Source organism: Oryx dammah, unplaced genomic scaffold, assembly GCF_014754425.2.
Source record: "Oryx dammah isolate SB20612 unplaced genomic scaffold, SCBI_Odam_1.1 HiC_scaffold_11, whole genome shotgun sequence".
NCBI classification, from domain to species: Eukaryota; Metazoa; Chordata; class Mammalia; order Artiodactyla; family Bovidae; genus Oryx; species Oryx dammah.
Window position 1 is genome coordinate 35069473 of NW_024070195.1, and position 13595 is coordinate 35083067.

A 13595-nucleotide genomic window follows, 5' to 3' on the forward strand; every position below is an offset into this window, starting at 1 on the left:
TTTATTACTTATTTATTTGGCTTCTCTGGATCTTAGCTGTGGCATATGGGACACCTGGTTCCGTGACAAGGGATAGAACCTGTGCCCCCTGAATTGGGAGCATGGAGTCTTAGTCGTTGTACCACCAGGGAAGTCCCTAGATTCAGATTTTGTTTGGCCTAAACCTTATATAATTTGGGGGGCCTGCTTTAAGAAAAATAGTACAAATATCACAAATATAAATGGTACAAAATGAATATTTATTTAGATTTTAAAATGAAATCTTGACATACTAGAACAAATGTGAAGGCTCAAAAACGTCACAAACATCACAAAATCCAGAAAAATAATAGAACATTTGTGTTAACTACTTGATTCTCCTCTATGTTACTTTTCCTTACATCTTTTGGCTGCATTTTCCTTTTTTTGTGTCTTCTTATGACACTCTCCATAGAGAAAATAAAAAAGATAACCCCGTGTTATTTAGCACAGTTGACTGGAAGTTTTTTAAAATTATCAATAGTTTAGAAGTTTATTTCAGCATTACAAGTGACTGGTAATGTCATATAAATGTTAGGATTCAGTTCAATTCAGTTCATTCTCTCAGTCGTGTCTGACTCTGCAACCCCACGGACTGCAGCAAGTCAGGCTTCCCTGTAGTTGTCACATTTGGGAAAGTCTCCATCAAAATTCCTGCCGTATGTGAACCATATGATTTTAGGGCAATTTGTGTTTTCTGATGCAGTGATTTATCGAAAATAATCTTCAAATTAGTGATACATCTTATGCCGTTTGCTGTCAGCTAAATGTTATCTTCGTCGATAATCACTGTTTTATGACAAATCAGTAAAAACATATTCTAATCTTTTTTAATAGCTTCCCCTTTCCTACTCCTTGAGATGGAATGAAAATTGTTTACATTAATAAAAGGCTCAAAAAAAAAAAGGCTCATAATTAAACTTCTTTCTCCTAAATCTATGACCTTTTAAAGGGAATTCATTACAAAATACCGGATGCGAAAACATCTGAAGCATTTGGACGATCTGGCCTAGAAAGAGGGAAGGCTGGAGGAAGCAAATAAATAACCATCTTCAAGGATATGAACCTTAATGGACAAGAGTTACCAGAGTGTGTCTGAGAATTTGATTCTGGGATCTGGGGAGGGGCTCAGGTTAACACATTCTGAAGGCACTTTGAGCAGGTGCCCTAAAATGGATACAGAGAGTAACAGAGGAATCTGTGAATGTGTGGACAGCTGTCAGCTGCCTTGCCGTGGACTCAAAGTCTGACCCCTGGTCCCCAGTTGCTGGGGTTGCTGGATAGAAACGCAGAATCTGGACTGCCCTGGTGGTCCAGTCGATAAGAATCCGCCTGACAGTGCAGGGGACACGGGTTCCATCCCTGGTCTGGGAAGATTCCACCTGCCGCAGGGCAGTTAAGCCTGTGGGCCACAACTACTGAAGGCCCTGCGCTTGGAGTCCGTGCTCTGCAGCAAGAGAAGCCACTGCAATGAGAAGTCCCCACACTGCAACTAGAAAGTAGCCCCTGCTTGCTACAACTAGAGAAAGCCTGCGTGCAGCAAAAAAAGACCCAGAACCGCCAGTGACTAAATAAAAATGAAGAGAAATGCAAACTCTCAGGCTCCACCCAGAACTGCTAAATCTTAGTCTGCACCCTCACCAAGTCCTGGGTGATTCTGTGCAGGGGCTTGTCTGAGAAGCCCTGCACCAGAACTTCAGCAGAATCTTCCATATCTACCCCCATCCCAACTTGGCAGCTGGTCTTTTTCCTCTCTGTGTCCTTCACCTCGGGACCTGGCCTGTCTTCTGGTACCCATCCATTGTGTTGATTCATTGTATTTCTATTTCCCTTCCCACAGGCCACCAACTAGAGGGTTGTGGGGTATTCCTCTTTGATTTCCAACCCCTCTCAGTGCCTGGCACACAAGAGTTACCATAATGGGATGTCCACTGGGTGCCAAGAGTTTTGCCTGTCTTACCTCCCATGGCCTTCTTCTTAAGCTTGTAGGCTGAAACAAATAACCCCCGTTTAAAATACGTTTTTAGTTATTTATTTGGCTGCACTGGATCTTAGTTGCAGCCTGTGGGATCTAGTTTCCCCACCAGGGATCGAACCCAGGACCTGTGCATTGGGAGCTCCGAGTCACCAGTGGACCACCAGGGAAGTCCCCAAATACCCATTTTATGCATGAAGAAACTGAGGCTCCATCACCTGTCTAGGGTCATGTGGCAGAGCTGGAAACCAAGGAGTGTCTGATTCCAAGGCTTTCAGTAGGGGATCAGTAAATGTTACTTACTTACTTGATTATTCATTCAAGCATTCATACGTGTTTTAATTTATTCACTGAAGAGACTCAGGGGAAGACGAAGAAGAACAGCATAGCAGCTACTTCCTCCTGGTGAACTATTTTTAGAACAGGTGCTGGGTGGTGTCAGCCTTCCAGGGGCAGGGAGTTGGGCTGCCCAGGAGGCCCCTGGCCAGTCCGGCCGTGGGAGAGGGGACATGCTACTTCACCACCGCCCCACCCCTTTCAATGTCCTCCATGACTCAGCAAAGAAACCATGGGTCTGAAATCAGAGATGAGGCCGAAAAACCCTCAAAAATGTTGTCTTTTCCTGGAGGAATGTCTTTTCCATGTTGCTCATTCCTCTGCCAGGGAATCCAGGAAGCCTTCGGCCTGCGGTCAGCTGTGACCCCCCTGGTCTGATTTCCTGGGACTCACCCCTCCTCCTCCTGCCTTCTCCCCAGGCCTGAGGACAAGGTCAGTTCTTCTTCTTCTGTGGTCTCTGGTTTGAGGCTGCAGGGGGCTTGTCCAGTCCAAGTCTCCTTAACTTGTCCTTGAATCATTAAATCCAGATCCTAGATGCAGATTCCTTGGGTTGAAATTTGGCATCCTCTTACTAGCTGCGTGACCTTGGGCAAGTCATTTCACTTCTCAATGCCTCAGTTTCCTGCTTTGTAAAGTGAGGATAACACTAAATTTGAGAATTAAGATAATTAATTTATGTAAAACATTTAGAACCACCCTTGACATACAGTATATATAACTGTTGTTATTATGAATTACAAAGCAGATATGAATATCGGGAGGAGACATGGATAAACTCCTGCTAAATGTCTTTTCTTCGCATTGGTTCTAATCTCACCCCAGATGTGTGTGAACTCTGTTCCGTCCCTGAGTCAGGAAGATCCCCTGGAGAAGGGAATGGCCACCCGCTCCAGTGTTCTTGCCTGGAGAATTCCATGGACGGAGGAGCCTGGCAGGTTACAGTCCGTGGGGTCGCAAAGAGTCAGACACGGCTGAGCGACTAATGCGGAGAGCTCAAGGGGGCGACAGTAAATGAGGGAATATGTGAATACATTAGAAAGCTCCGAGGTGACCTCTGAAAATGAGATTCTTGTAAATGGGTGAGAGGCATGACTCAGTGGATTGTTGGTTTGGGAATAACCACATTCATCCTAGGAGGGGGTAGCCCTCTTCTGAGAATGTCCAATCTTGGGAGACCTACTTTCTAAGGGATACTTCCCGGATCGACTGAGAAATTCAGTGCGGAGGTATGTGGGCATCAGGGGAAAGTGAAGTCGCTCAGTCGTGTCCGACTCTTTGCGACCTGTGGACTGTAGCCCACCAAGCTCCTCCGTCCATGGGATTCTCCAGGCAAGAATACTGGAGTGGGTTGCCATTTCGAAGAGAGTGATTCCTGGGTGAAGGGGGGACTTGTGGCTCTCAGCCCGGGAGGTGTTTTATAACTACCTGTGGATAAGCATACAAACCTGGGCCCCAGGCCTAGAGATGCCGGTCTCTAGGTCTTGGAGTGGAGCAGGGGTATCAGAGTTCTTAACAAGCTTGGGACTTCCCTGACAGTCCAGTGAGTGGTTGGGGTTCGGCACTTTCACTCCTGTGGCCTGGGTTCAGCCTCCAGTCAGGGAACTGAGATCCCAACAAGCTGTGCAGAGTGGCCAAAAAAAAAAAAAGAATTTTTCTCAAGCTCCCCAGGTGATCAGGTGTGAGGCCAAGCAGTAATCGGAGACAATGAAATAATGACAACATATACTATAAACTGGACATCAGAGATGCATTGCCCTGTCTCAGAACCACCCCTGCGAGCAGCTTATATTATCCCCATTTTATAGGTAAGAATACTGGGGGAGGGTCAAGATCATACAGAAGAGCTTCTATTTAAATCTAGGTCTGAGTCAAAAGGCCTAATATAAATATTTATATATATTATAAATTGAGGTATAGTTGCTTTATAGTATTGTGTTAGTTTCTGCTGTACAACCAAATGAGTCAGTTATGTATATATACATATATCCCCTCCTTTTTGAACCACCTCCCCCCGACCCCATCCCACCCTATCCCACCACCCCTCCAGGTCATCACAGAGCACAGAGATGAGCTCCCTGTGCTATGCAGCAGCTCCCCTCTCACTGCAGAAGGTCCACCTAGGAGAAACTTCCCAGGAATTGACATTAAGATCCTCTGCTCTGATGTAAACTGTAAAATCCATACATGATGGGTTGGAAGAGATATGCAAACTGATTTAAAGAGATCCAGAGGCTTAGGGAGCCAAGGAAGTCTTGCCCTTAACCCTTGGCCTCTATTAACATATCTACAAAAAGAATGCGTCAGTGGGGCTGGGGGTGCTGCTTGGGCTGAGGGAGAGGACCCACCCCTGCTGACCTCTGGGAGCATTCTGATCTGGTGTCAGCTTTCTTTACGTGTTTATTTATTTGCACCGGGTCTTAGTTGTGGCACGTGGAATCTTTAGCTGCGGCATGTGGGATCTAGTTCCAAGACCAAGGATCGAACCTGAGCCCCCTGCACTGGGAGTCTTAGCCATTGGACCACCAGGGAAGTCCCCAGCATCAGCTCTTTGCTTCTTTTTTCCTTCTCTCCCCACCTCTCTGGCTGTTAATTTCCTTCGGAAGCTCCTCTTTCTCTGCTTACCCCTTGAGTGTGGCATATCTCTGCATTCCAATCCACCAGGTTTCCTCGGTGGCAGCTTCCAGTCCGGAGTTGGGCTGCCTGTGCTGAGGACTTCAGAGTTTTGTATCCCTGATGTCCAGACTCAAGACATCAAGGTCAGGGTTGAGGAGAGAGGAGGGCATTGTCAGCTAGGACCAGAGTTCACAGTCTAGCTGGGTCCATCTTGGCTGTGGACCTTAGAAGTTATTTTATTTTTTAATCTCAGTCTCTTTACCTGTGAAATGGGATCGTAACACCTATCTTAAATGATTGTTGTGAGAATGAAAATAGGTATTCCAGGCACACAGTAAGAACTCTGTAAAGGGCATCTATTATATCCGGCCAGTGTGGGACTTTATGTGAATATGGAGACTTCAAAGGGTCTTTCCCTCTAAATCTGTTCTTCCACGTAGATTCCTAATCGGAAGAAACAGAAACACCTTTCATCAAATTGTCAAAGCCAGATTCCGGATGGTCAGCCTGGACTATTTCCCCGGCCACCACCCAAATGGCCACTGACTTTTAGTGTTTCTGTCTCCTGCATTTCTTCTGTTATCATAAGCTGTCCTTGCAATTTCTCACTAAGTTATTACAAGAACCTTTTAACTGTTCACTCAGCTCGCTCCTTCCCAAACTCCGAATGCTTCTGTACTCAGGCTCTATGCTATGCTATGCTAAGTCACTTCAGTCGTGTCCGACTCTGTGCGACCCCCTAGACGGCAGCCCACCAGGCTCCCCCGTCCCTGGGGTTCTCCAGGTAAGAACACGGGAGTGGGTTGCCATTTCCTTCTCCAGTGCACGAAAGTGAAAAGTCAAAGTGAAGTCACTCAGTCGTGTCCAACCCTCAGCAACCCCATGGACTGCAGCCTACCAGGCTTCTCCATCCATGGGATTTTCCAGGCAAGAGTACTGGAGTGGGATGCCATTGCCTTCTCTGACTCAGGCTCTAGTCCAGATGAAAACCCTTTAATAGCTTTCCATTGCCTTTGGAGCACAACTCAGATACTGCTGCAGCCATAAGGCCCGACATGGTCAGCCCTGCTTTCTGTCTGGCCTCTGTTCCTGCTGCCATCCTGTCTTGGGCCCTGGCTGTGCTGAACCACATACCAAGTATTCCAGTTTCTCACACCTCACTAAGCATCACTAAGTCTTTGCTGGAAGACCGCACATAGACACACACACACACACACACACACACACACACACACACACACACACAGACACACACACACACACACACAGACACACACACACACAGACACACACACACACACAGACACACACACAGACACACACACACACACACACAGACACACACAGACACACACACACACACACACACACACACACACACACACACAGAGGCTGGAGCAGGCGCGCTTCTCCTGAGGTTTCCGTCTGTTTTTCCAACAAGACTCTGAGCCCCCAATTCCCCTTCAGCATCTCTGGGTACCGGGTACATGGCAGTTGGAGGCTCTCCTCATAAAGTGTGACACTGCTTGGTGTGGGCCATGCTCAGGTCTGTACACCTTACATCCTCAGGCCTCTCTGAGGTCTATATGCTTCTTTCATCCATTCTGTTACATTTGTTGAGCACTTTCCTCTGGTCCAGCCCTGGTGCCCGGATGTGGCAGGGTTAGGAGGCTAGGAATGCCTGGGGTGAGAAAAGGGATTCCTGTTTATCTAGAAAGGTCAGGAAATGTCTCTGAGAAGGTGAACAGTGAGCAGAGACTTGAGACAAGGGGGAAGGGAACTGTGAGGGAATCTAGGGGAAGGGTGGTCCAGGCAGATGGAATAGCCAGGACAAAGGGATCCCTAGGCCCTTTGGACTGATGAGGAAGCCAAGAGTCTAGGTTAAGTCATCCAGAATCACAGAGTAAGTGGCCGAGCTGGGTCTTCAACCCCAGTTCAGTAACTCCTGACTCTCACTCTGGGCCATTACTCTACATGGTCTTTTGGAGGGACAGTGGGCGCCTTGGCTGAGGGCGGGCTGCTCCGTTCACCGTGACACACCCTGGCTGGAGTCTGACTTCCCACGTCAAGTACAGCATGGGCAGATCGGCTGTTACTCATCTGCGCCTCTGTTTCTCTGGTCCATCCGTTTCTTTCCCTGGTATTTACTGGAGACAGTGCAGTTGTGTCTCCTCCCCCGACAGCTTCAAAAAGCACACTTTCTCGGACACTTCCCTGGTGGTCCAGTGGCTGAGACACCGAACTCCCAATGCAGGAGGCCCGGGTTCAGTCCCTGGTCAGGGAACTAATTCCCATCTGCCCCAGCTAAAAGATCTTGCACCAAATCTAGGAAACTGAAGCTAATACCTGACACAGCCAAGTAAATAATAATAAGAATAACGCTTTTTCCTGCAAAGTTTGAGGACCAGACCCTGGATTATGGTGGCTTGGCAAAGGCAAACTCCCCTTAGCTGGTCAGTGGTCAGAGTGGCCTCTGTATCTCATTCCACAGCTCCTTTCAGACTTCAGCAGAAGAACTGAAGTGAGTGTCTCTGCAGAGGTGGTGTATGAGCTGGCCTCAAAGGACATGGAGCATTTTAAGAGCGGTGGGGAAATGGGGTTTTAGACAGAAAGAAGTGTATGAGCTGAGCAGAAACATCCATGTTGGACCCTTCAGTGGCCCAGGAGTATAAGTGGGAGTGGGTGGAACGTGTTGTTGGGGAGATAAGACTGGAGAGAGAATTTTGGGTAGATCATGGCAACCTTTTTTTTTTTAAATGGATGACTTTGCGTGTGCATTTCAGATAAGAGATCTGGATTTTGCCCTGTAGACATAGAGATTTTAAGGTTTAAAGAAGTAAAGGAAATGTGTGTGCATTCCTGAAGTTTTGAAAGAATACTTGGGCAATCCTGGGAACTCAGGCTGAGAGGGTGAATGGAGGCGGGAGGACTGTGGGAAGAGAGCACGGCAGGAGTGCCCAGCTTCAGCAAGAGTGCTGGAGGCTAGAGCGGAGGGACTAGATTCCAGAGACGGTTGGAAGAAGAGGTAACAGGATCGGCTTGTAGGTTGATGTGGAGCCTGAGCCAGAGGAGCTGACAAAGAATACTGTCCACGTTTTATCCACGTGGTGAAACAGTGGATCATGGTTCACTGAGGACAGGTTTTGAGCATCTTGTGCTTGAGGTGTCTCTGTGACATCGGGTAGAGGGTGTGGGTTGGGAGTTTGGGATGGAGGTTAGAGCTGGAGAAGCGTGAGAACTGAGGCTGAAGGAATGGAGTGAGGTCTAAGAGGTGTGCTAGGTGAGAAGAGAAAACCAGGGCCTTAAGGCCTGGAAGATGTTTGTACTTCCAGAGGCAGGTGAAAGAGGGGTGGGGGACTGTGGATGAGTGTTTTGATTAAGGCATCCCTGGGACTGTTTGACACACCTCAGTGCCCGATGATAGGTGATGGAGGACACATTTAATGGAGGGCACACAGTTGACTAAGTCTGGGTTATCTGCTTAGAGACACTCAGACCAGCCAGCGGTGCTTCTGGTCAGCCTGGGGTTATTTACATGGCCTCTGTGCAGGTTGCCTCCTCCTCTGCACACACCCAGCTTCCTACTGCTGGGGTGGGGGTGGGGGGCAGGTGGGGGGAGTGGGGGGGTGGGGGGAGAAGCTCCTGAAAGTGGAGATCCTGACCTCTCCCCCATTATTCTCCAGGAAGCTCAGCCCAGGGCTTTGCACCCTATAGAGCACCAGATGTGCGGGCAGAATAACCAAGCAGAATGGATGGCAGCGGGGAACCCAGTCTGCTGATTCTCCTTGAGTTCCTTTTTAAGAACATACCATTTGTGGGATGAGTCCCCTGAATTTTGAGTTGCTTCAGGCTTGCTCCACCCATCGGTCCCTCCATCCATTCTAGATCAGATTTTCCTGTGTCAATAGCCACTAGAAGTTGAGGACTTTGAACATGGGATTGGGAGGCTCCCAGCCCTCTTCATGCATAACCTTATTTACATTACAACAAGTCTCCGAGGCTTTCTCCCAGGACACATAACAAGTGGCAGAGGTGGGATTCAGGCTCAGGTCTAACTCAAAAGACCTGTGCTCTCAATAATTCATGCTAAGGCCTCCCTAGATAAAAGGTGACCATATAATTTATTATCCAATTGGAAACACCTTTTTTTTGGTATCCATTTATTTTGGGGGGCTGTTGCAGGGTTTAGTTGCAGCACGTGGGATCTTCAGTCTTCATTACAGTATGTGGGATCTTTTAATTGCAGAATGCAAGCTCTTAGTTGCACATGTGGGATATAATTCCCTGACCAGGAATCGAATCCGGTCCCCTTGCATTGGGAGCACAGAGTCTTAGCTAGTGGACCACCAGGGAAGTCTAGAATGCTTTTTAAAAAGTTTTATTGAGATATAATTTTCATATCATAGAATTCACCTATATAAAGTGCACACCTCAGTGGTTTTTAGGATATTTATAGACTTGTGCAATCATCACTATAATCTAATTTTAGAATATTTTCATCATCCCCAAAAGAAATGCAGTACCCATTAGCAGTCAGGCACCACCACCCCAGACCTAGGCTGACCACTGATCTATTTTCTGCCTCCATAGATTTGCCTATTCTGAACAATTCATATAAATGGAATCATACTATGCATGGGGCTTTTGGTTGGCTTCCTTCTCTTACCATAATGCTTTCAGAGTTCATTCATGTTGTACTATGCATCAGTGCTTTATTCCTTTTTATGTTATGTTATTTTTTATTTATTTATTTTTTGGCCATGCTGCAGGGCATCTAAGATCTTAGTTCTCCAGCCCTCGCCCCCTGCAGTGGAAGCTGGCTTCTTAACCACTGGCCCACCAAGGAGGTCCCTTCATTCCTTTTTATGAATGTCTCAGTGATCTTCCATTGTCTGAATACTACTCATTAGACCATTCTTAAATGTGATCCATTATATTTGTTCATATGTTGATGGACATTTGATTGCTTACATTTTTTGGCTGTCATGAATAATAATAATGCTCTGAAATTTGTATTCAAGTTTTTGTGTAGATGTATGGTTTTTTCTTGGGCATCTACCTAGGAGTGAAATCACTAGGTTATATGGTAACTGTCTGTTTAACATTTGAGGAACTGCCAAGTTGTTTTCCAAAGTAGCTTCACCATTTTGTATTCCCATAGCAGTCAGTGTAGGAGGGCTCCACTTTCTCCATATCCTCAGCAACACTTGTTATTCCAATCTGGGACACTTTTGAGAGTGAAAGGGTGCACCATTTATAATTATACTAGGACAAATGCTACTAACTGGAACATAGTCTACTTAGATACAAAAAAATTTAGAAGATTCAATTCCTGATTTCAGAGAACTTTCAGGCCACACGATGAGTCAAAGCCCCCAAAGCCACATACTTGAGTCAGTTAAAGAATCAAGTAAAGGTAAATTATTAAGAAGGAAAGCAAAGTACATTTTGTTTCCCCCAGGAGATTGTGTTCCCTTTAAGAGAAAAGAGCTGTCTTTTATTTGTTCTTGTATTGGTCATGGCCTTAGGAGGTTCTTGGCATTTGATCCGGTGTCAGTGAAGATCTGTGGAATAAATGAATGAATAAGACAATAAATGATACAAACACTCTTGGAGGAAATGTTTTTTAAAAAAAAAAAAAGGAAGAAAAGGTCACCTGGGGACTTCCCTGATGGTCCAGTGGCTGAGACTACGAGCTCCCAATCAGGGTACCCGGGTTCCATACCTTGTCAGGAAACTAGATCCTGCATGCCACACTATAATTCGACACAGCCAAATAAATAAATAGTATTTTAAAAAATGAAAAGTCAGCTGGCTTGGATTTGTGTGTTTGGGGGAAGTATGGATCTTCTCTGCTCACTAACAACCCTTGTTTAATCACTTAGTCGTATCTGACTCTTTGTGACCCCGTGAACTGCGGCACACCAGTTCCCTCTCCTTCATTATCTCCCGGAGTTTGCTCAAACCCGTGTCCAGTGAGTAGGTGATGCCATCCAACCCTCTCATCCTCTGTTGCCCCCTTCTCCTCCCGCCCTCAGTTTTCCCAGCATCAATCTTTTCCAGTGAGTCAGCTGTTCGTATCAGGTGGCCAAAGTATTGGAGCTTCAGCTTCAGCATCAGTCCTTCCGATGAATATTCAGGACTGATTTCGTTTAGGATTGACTGGCTTGATCTCCTTGCAGTCCAAGGGACTCTCAAAAGTCTTCTCTAACACCACAGTTCAAAAGCATCAGTTCTTTGGCACTCAGCCTTCTTTCTAGTCCAACTCTCACATCCACACATGACTACTGGAAAAACCATAGCTTTGACTAGATGGACCTTTGTCAGCAAAGTAATGTCTCTGGTTTTTAATATGCTGTCTAAGTTGGTCATAGCTTTCTTTCCAAGGAGCAAGCATCTTTTATTTCATGGCTGTGGTCACCATCTGCAGTGACTTTGGAGCCCAAGAAAATAAAGTCTGTCACTGTTTCCATTGTTTCCCCATCTGTTTGTCATGAAGTGATGGGACTGGATGCCATGATCTTAGTTTTTTGAATGTTGAGTTTTAAGCCAGCTTTTTCACTTTCCTCTTTCACCTTCATCAAGAGGCTTCTCAGTTCCTCTTCACTTTCAGCCATAAGGCTGGTGTCATCTGCATACCTGAGGTCATTGATTTTGGAATCTTAAACTGGATTTTGCCAGTTTAAATGACTGACAAGAGGTGGAGGAAAGGCCTTCCACACAGGGGAGTTGCCTGAGCAGGAAGTCTGGAACCACAGCCATGTTTTTATACTATAGGAGGTTAACAAACTTTAGGAATAAATCTGATACCTACTTCCAGGAGTTTCCAATCTTTGGGGAATACAGTGAGCACAGTTTGTTCAGTTCAGTCGCTCAGTCATGTCCAACTCTTTTCCAACCCCATGGACTGCAGCGCACCAGGCTTCCCTGTTAATCACCAGCTCCCAGAGCTTGTTCAAACTCATGTCCATCGAGTCCGTGATGCCATCCAACCATCTCATCCTCTGCTGTCCCCTTCTCTTCCTGCCTTCAATCTTACCCAGCATCAGGGTCTTTTCCAATGAGTCAGTTCTTACATCAGGTTGGCAAAGTATTGGAGCTTTAAGTTCAGCATCAGTCCTTCCGATGAATATTTAGGACCGATTTCCTTTAGGATTGACTGGTCTGATCTTGTTGTCCAAGGGACTCTCAAGAGTCTTCTGCACCACAGTTCAAAAGCATCAGTTCTTCAGCGCTCAGCTTTCTTTATAGTCCAACTTTCACATCCATACATGACTACTGGAAAAACCATAGCTTTGACTTTGTCGGCAAAATGATGTCTCTGATTTTTCATATGCTGTCTAGGTTTGTCAAGCTTTTCTTCCAAGGAACAAGCATCTTTTAATTTCATGGCTGCAGTTGTAACACCCTTTTACTGGTTGTATGCCTGGGTGTCATACTGGTTGTATGCCTGGGTGTCATCAACCTTTTTGGCTCAAAATTCCTGTGAATCTTTCAATCTTACAACCTTGGAAGTTCCTGGAATTGGTGGGCCAGGAGCTAGGCCTTAAAGTAAAGAGGTAGATTTGAAGGAAGGAGCAGGATGCCAGTGTTGGGTGATAAGGCTCTGAGGTGGACTGGAGTGCTCCAGCTAAGATAAAATGGGATAGGGTGCCTTGGCACTCTTGAAGAACTTTAAATGACAGGCTGGTTGACTTTTAAATTTGACTGATAAGCAGCTCCTTGGACTGGAGATGAAAGGTGTGTTTGTGAGAGATTAATCTGATGGCTCTGGGCCATGGATCCTGAATCTATCTGGAAGCAGGGTGAAGACCTAGAGCCTCTGAGGGAGGCTTCTGTAATTGTAATGTAGCCCTAGCCTTTCAGAAGAGGCTTTGAAACTCCTTTGGGGTCAGTTTTATGATGTGTATCGCTTCCATGGAGTTTCGTTTTCCTCAACCATTGATAATTTAAACCATTATTTTTATATTTTAGCAATTATGACTGTATTATGGAGCTCATGCCAATGTACATACATTTTAAAGACAGCGTATTAGACTTTGGGCTTTCCTGGTGGCTCAGTGGTAAAGAATCCACCTGCCAATGCAGGAGACTTGAGACTCAGGTTCGATCTCTAGGTCAGGAAGTTCCTCTGGAGGAGGAAATGGCAACCTGCTCCAATATTCTTGCCTGGACAATCGCATGCATAGAGGAGCCTGACAGGCTACAGTCCATGGGGTGGCAAAGAATCAGACATGACTGAGCAACTGAGCATGCATGCATTAGACTTTCAGGTTTGCAGAAAGCAATTTTAGATTACGCAAACGGATTCTTCAGAGAGATGAATTCTCTCTGCTGTGAAGGGGGTTTGCTTTGGTGTTTTTTTTTTTTGGATGTGGACCATGTTTAAAGTCTTTATGGAATTTTTTACAGTGCTGCTTCTGTTTTAGGCTTTAGACTTTTGGCCCTGAGGCATGTGGCATCTTAGCTCCCCAACCAGGAATCAGACCGGCACCCCCTGCATTGGAAGGTGAAGTCTTTTTTTTTAATTAGTCAATTAATTTATTGGCTCTGCTGGGCCTTTGTTGCTGGGAGCGGGCTTTCTCTAGTTGAGAGCAGGAGCTGTTCGCCAGTTGTGATGCACGGGCATCTCACTGTGGTGGTCTTCTCTTGT

The 13595-nt window shown here is 46.0% G+C and overlaps 1 protein-coding gene across 3 annotated transcripts in view; it reads left to right on the forward strand.

The window, feature by feature from the left end:
* Positions 1-13595, forward strand: part of CCND3 (cyclin D3) — a 94442-nt gene that overhangs the window by 63830 nt on the left and 17017 nt on the right. Inside the window, exon 1 of one of the 3 annotated variants that reach the window (XM_040249705.1) lies at positions 13286-13451. The exons of the other annotated variants lie outside the window; for them this stretch is intronic. The gene's annotated coding sequence lies outside the window, so the exon portion shown is untranslated. Of the gene's footprint in view, positions 1-13285; positions 13452-13595 lie in introns of those variants that run through there. 3 annotated transcript variants of the gene reach the window in all.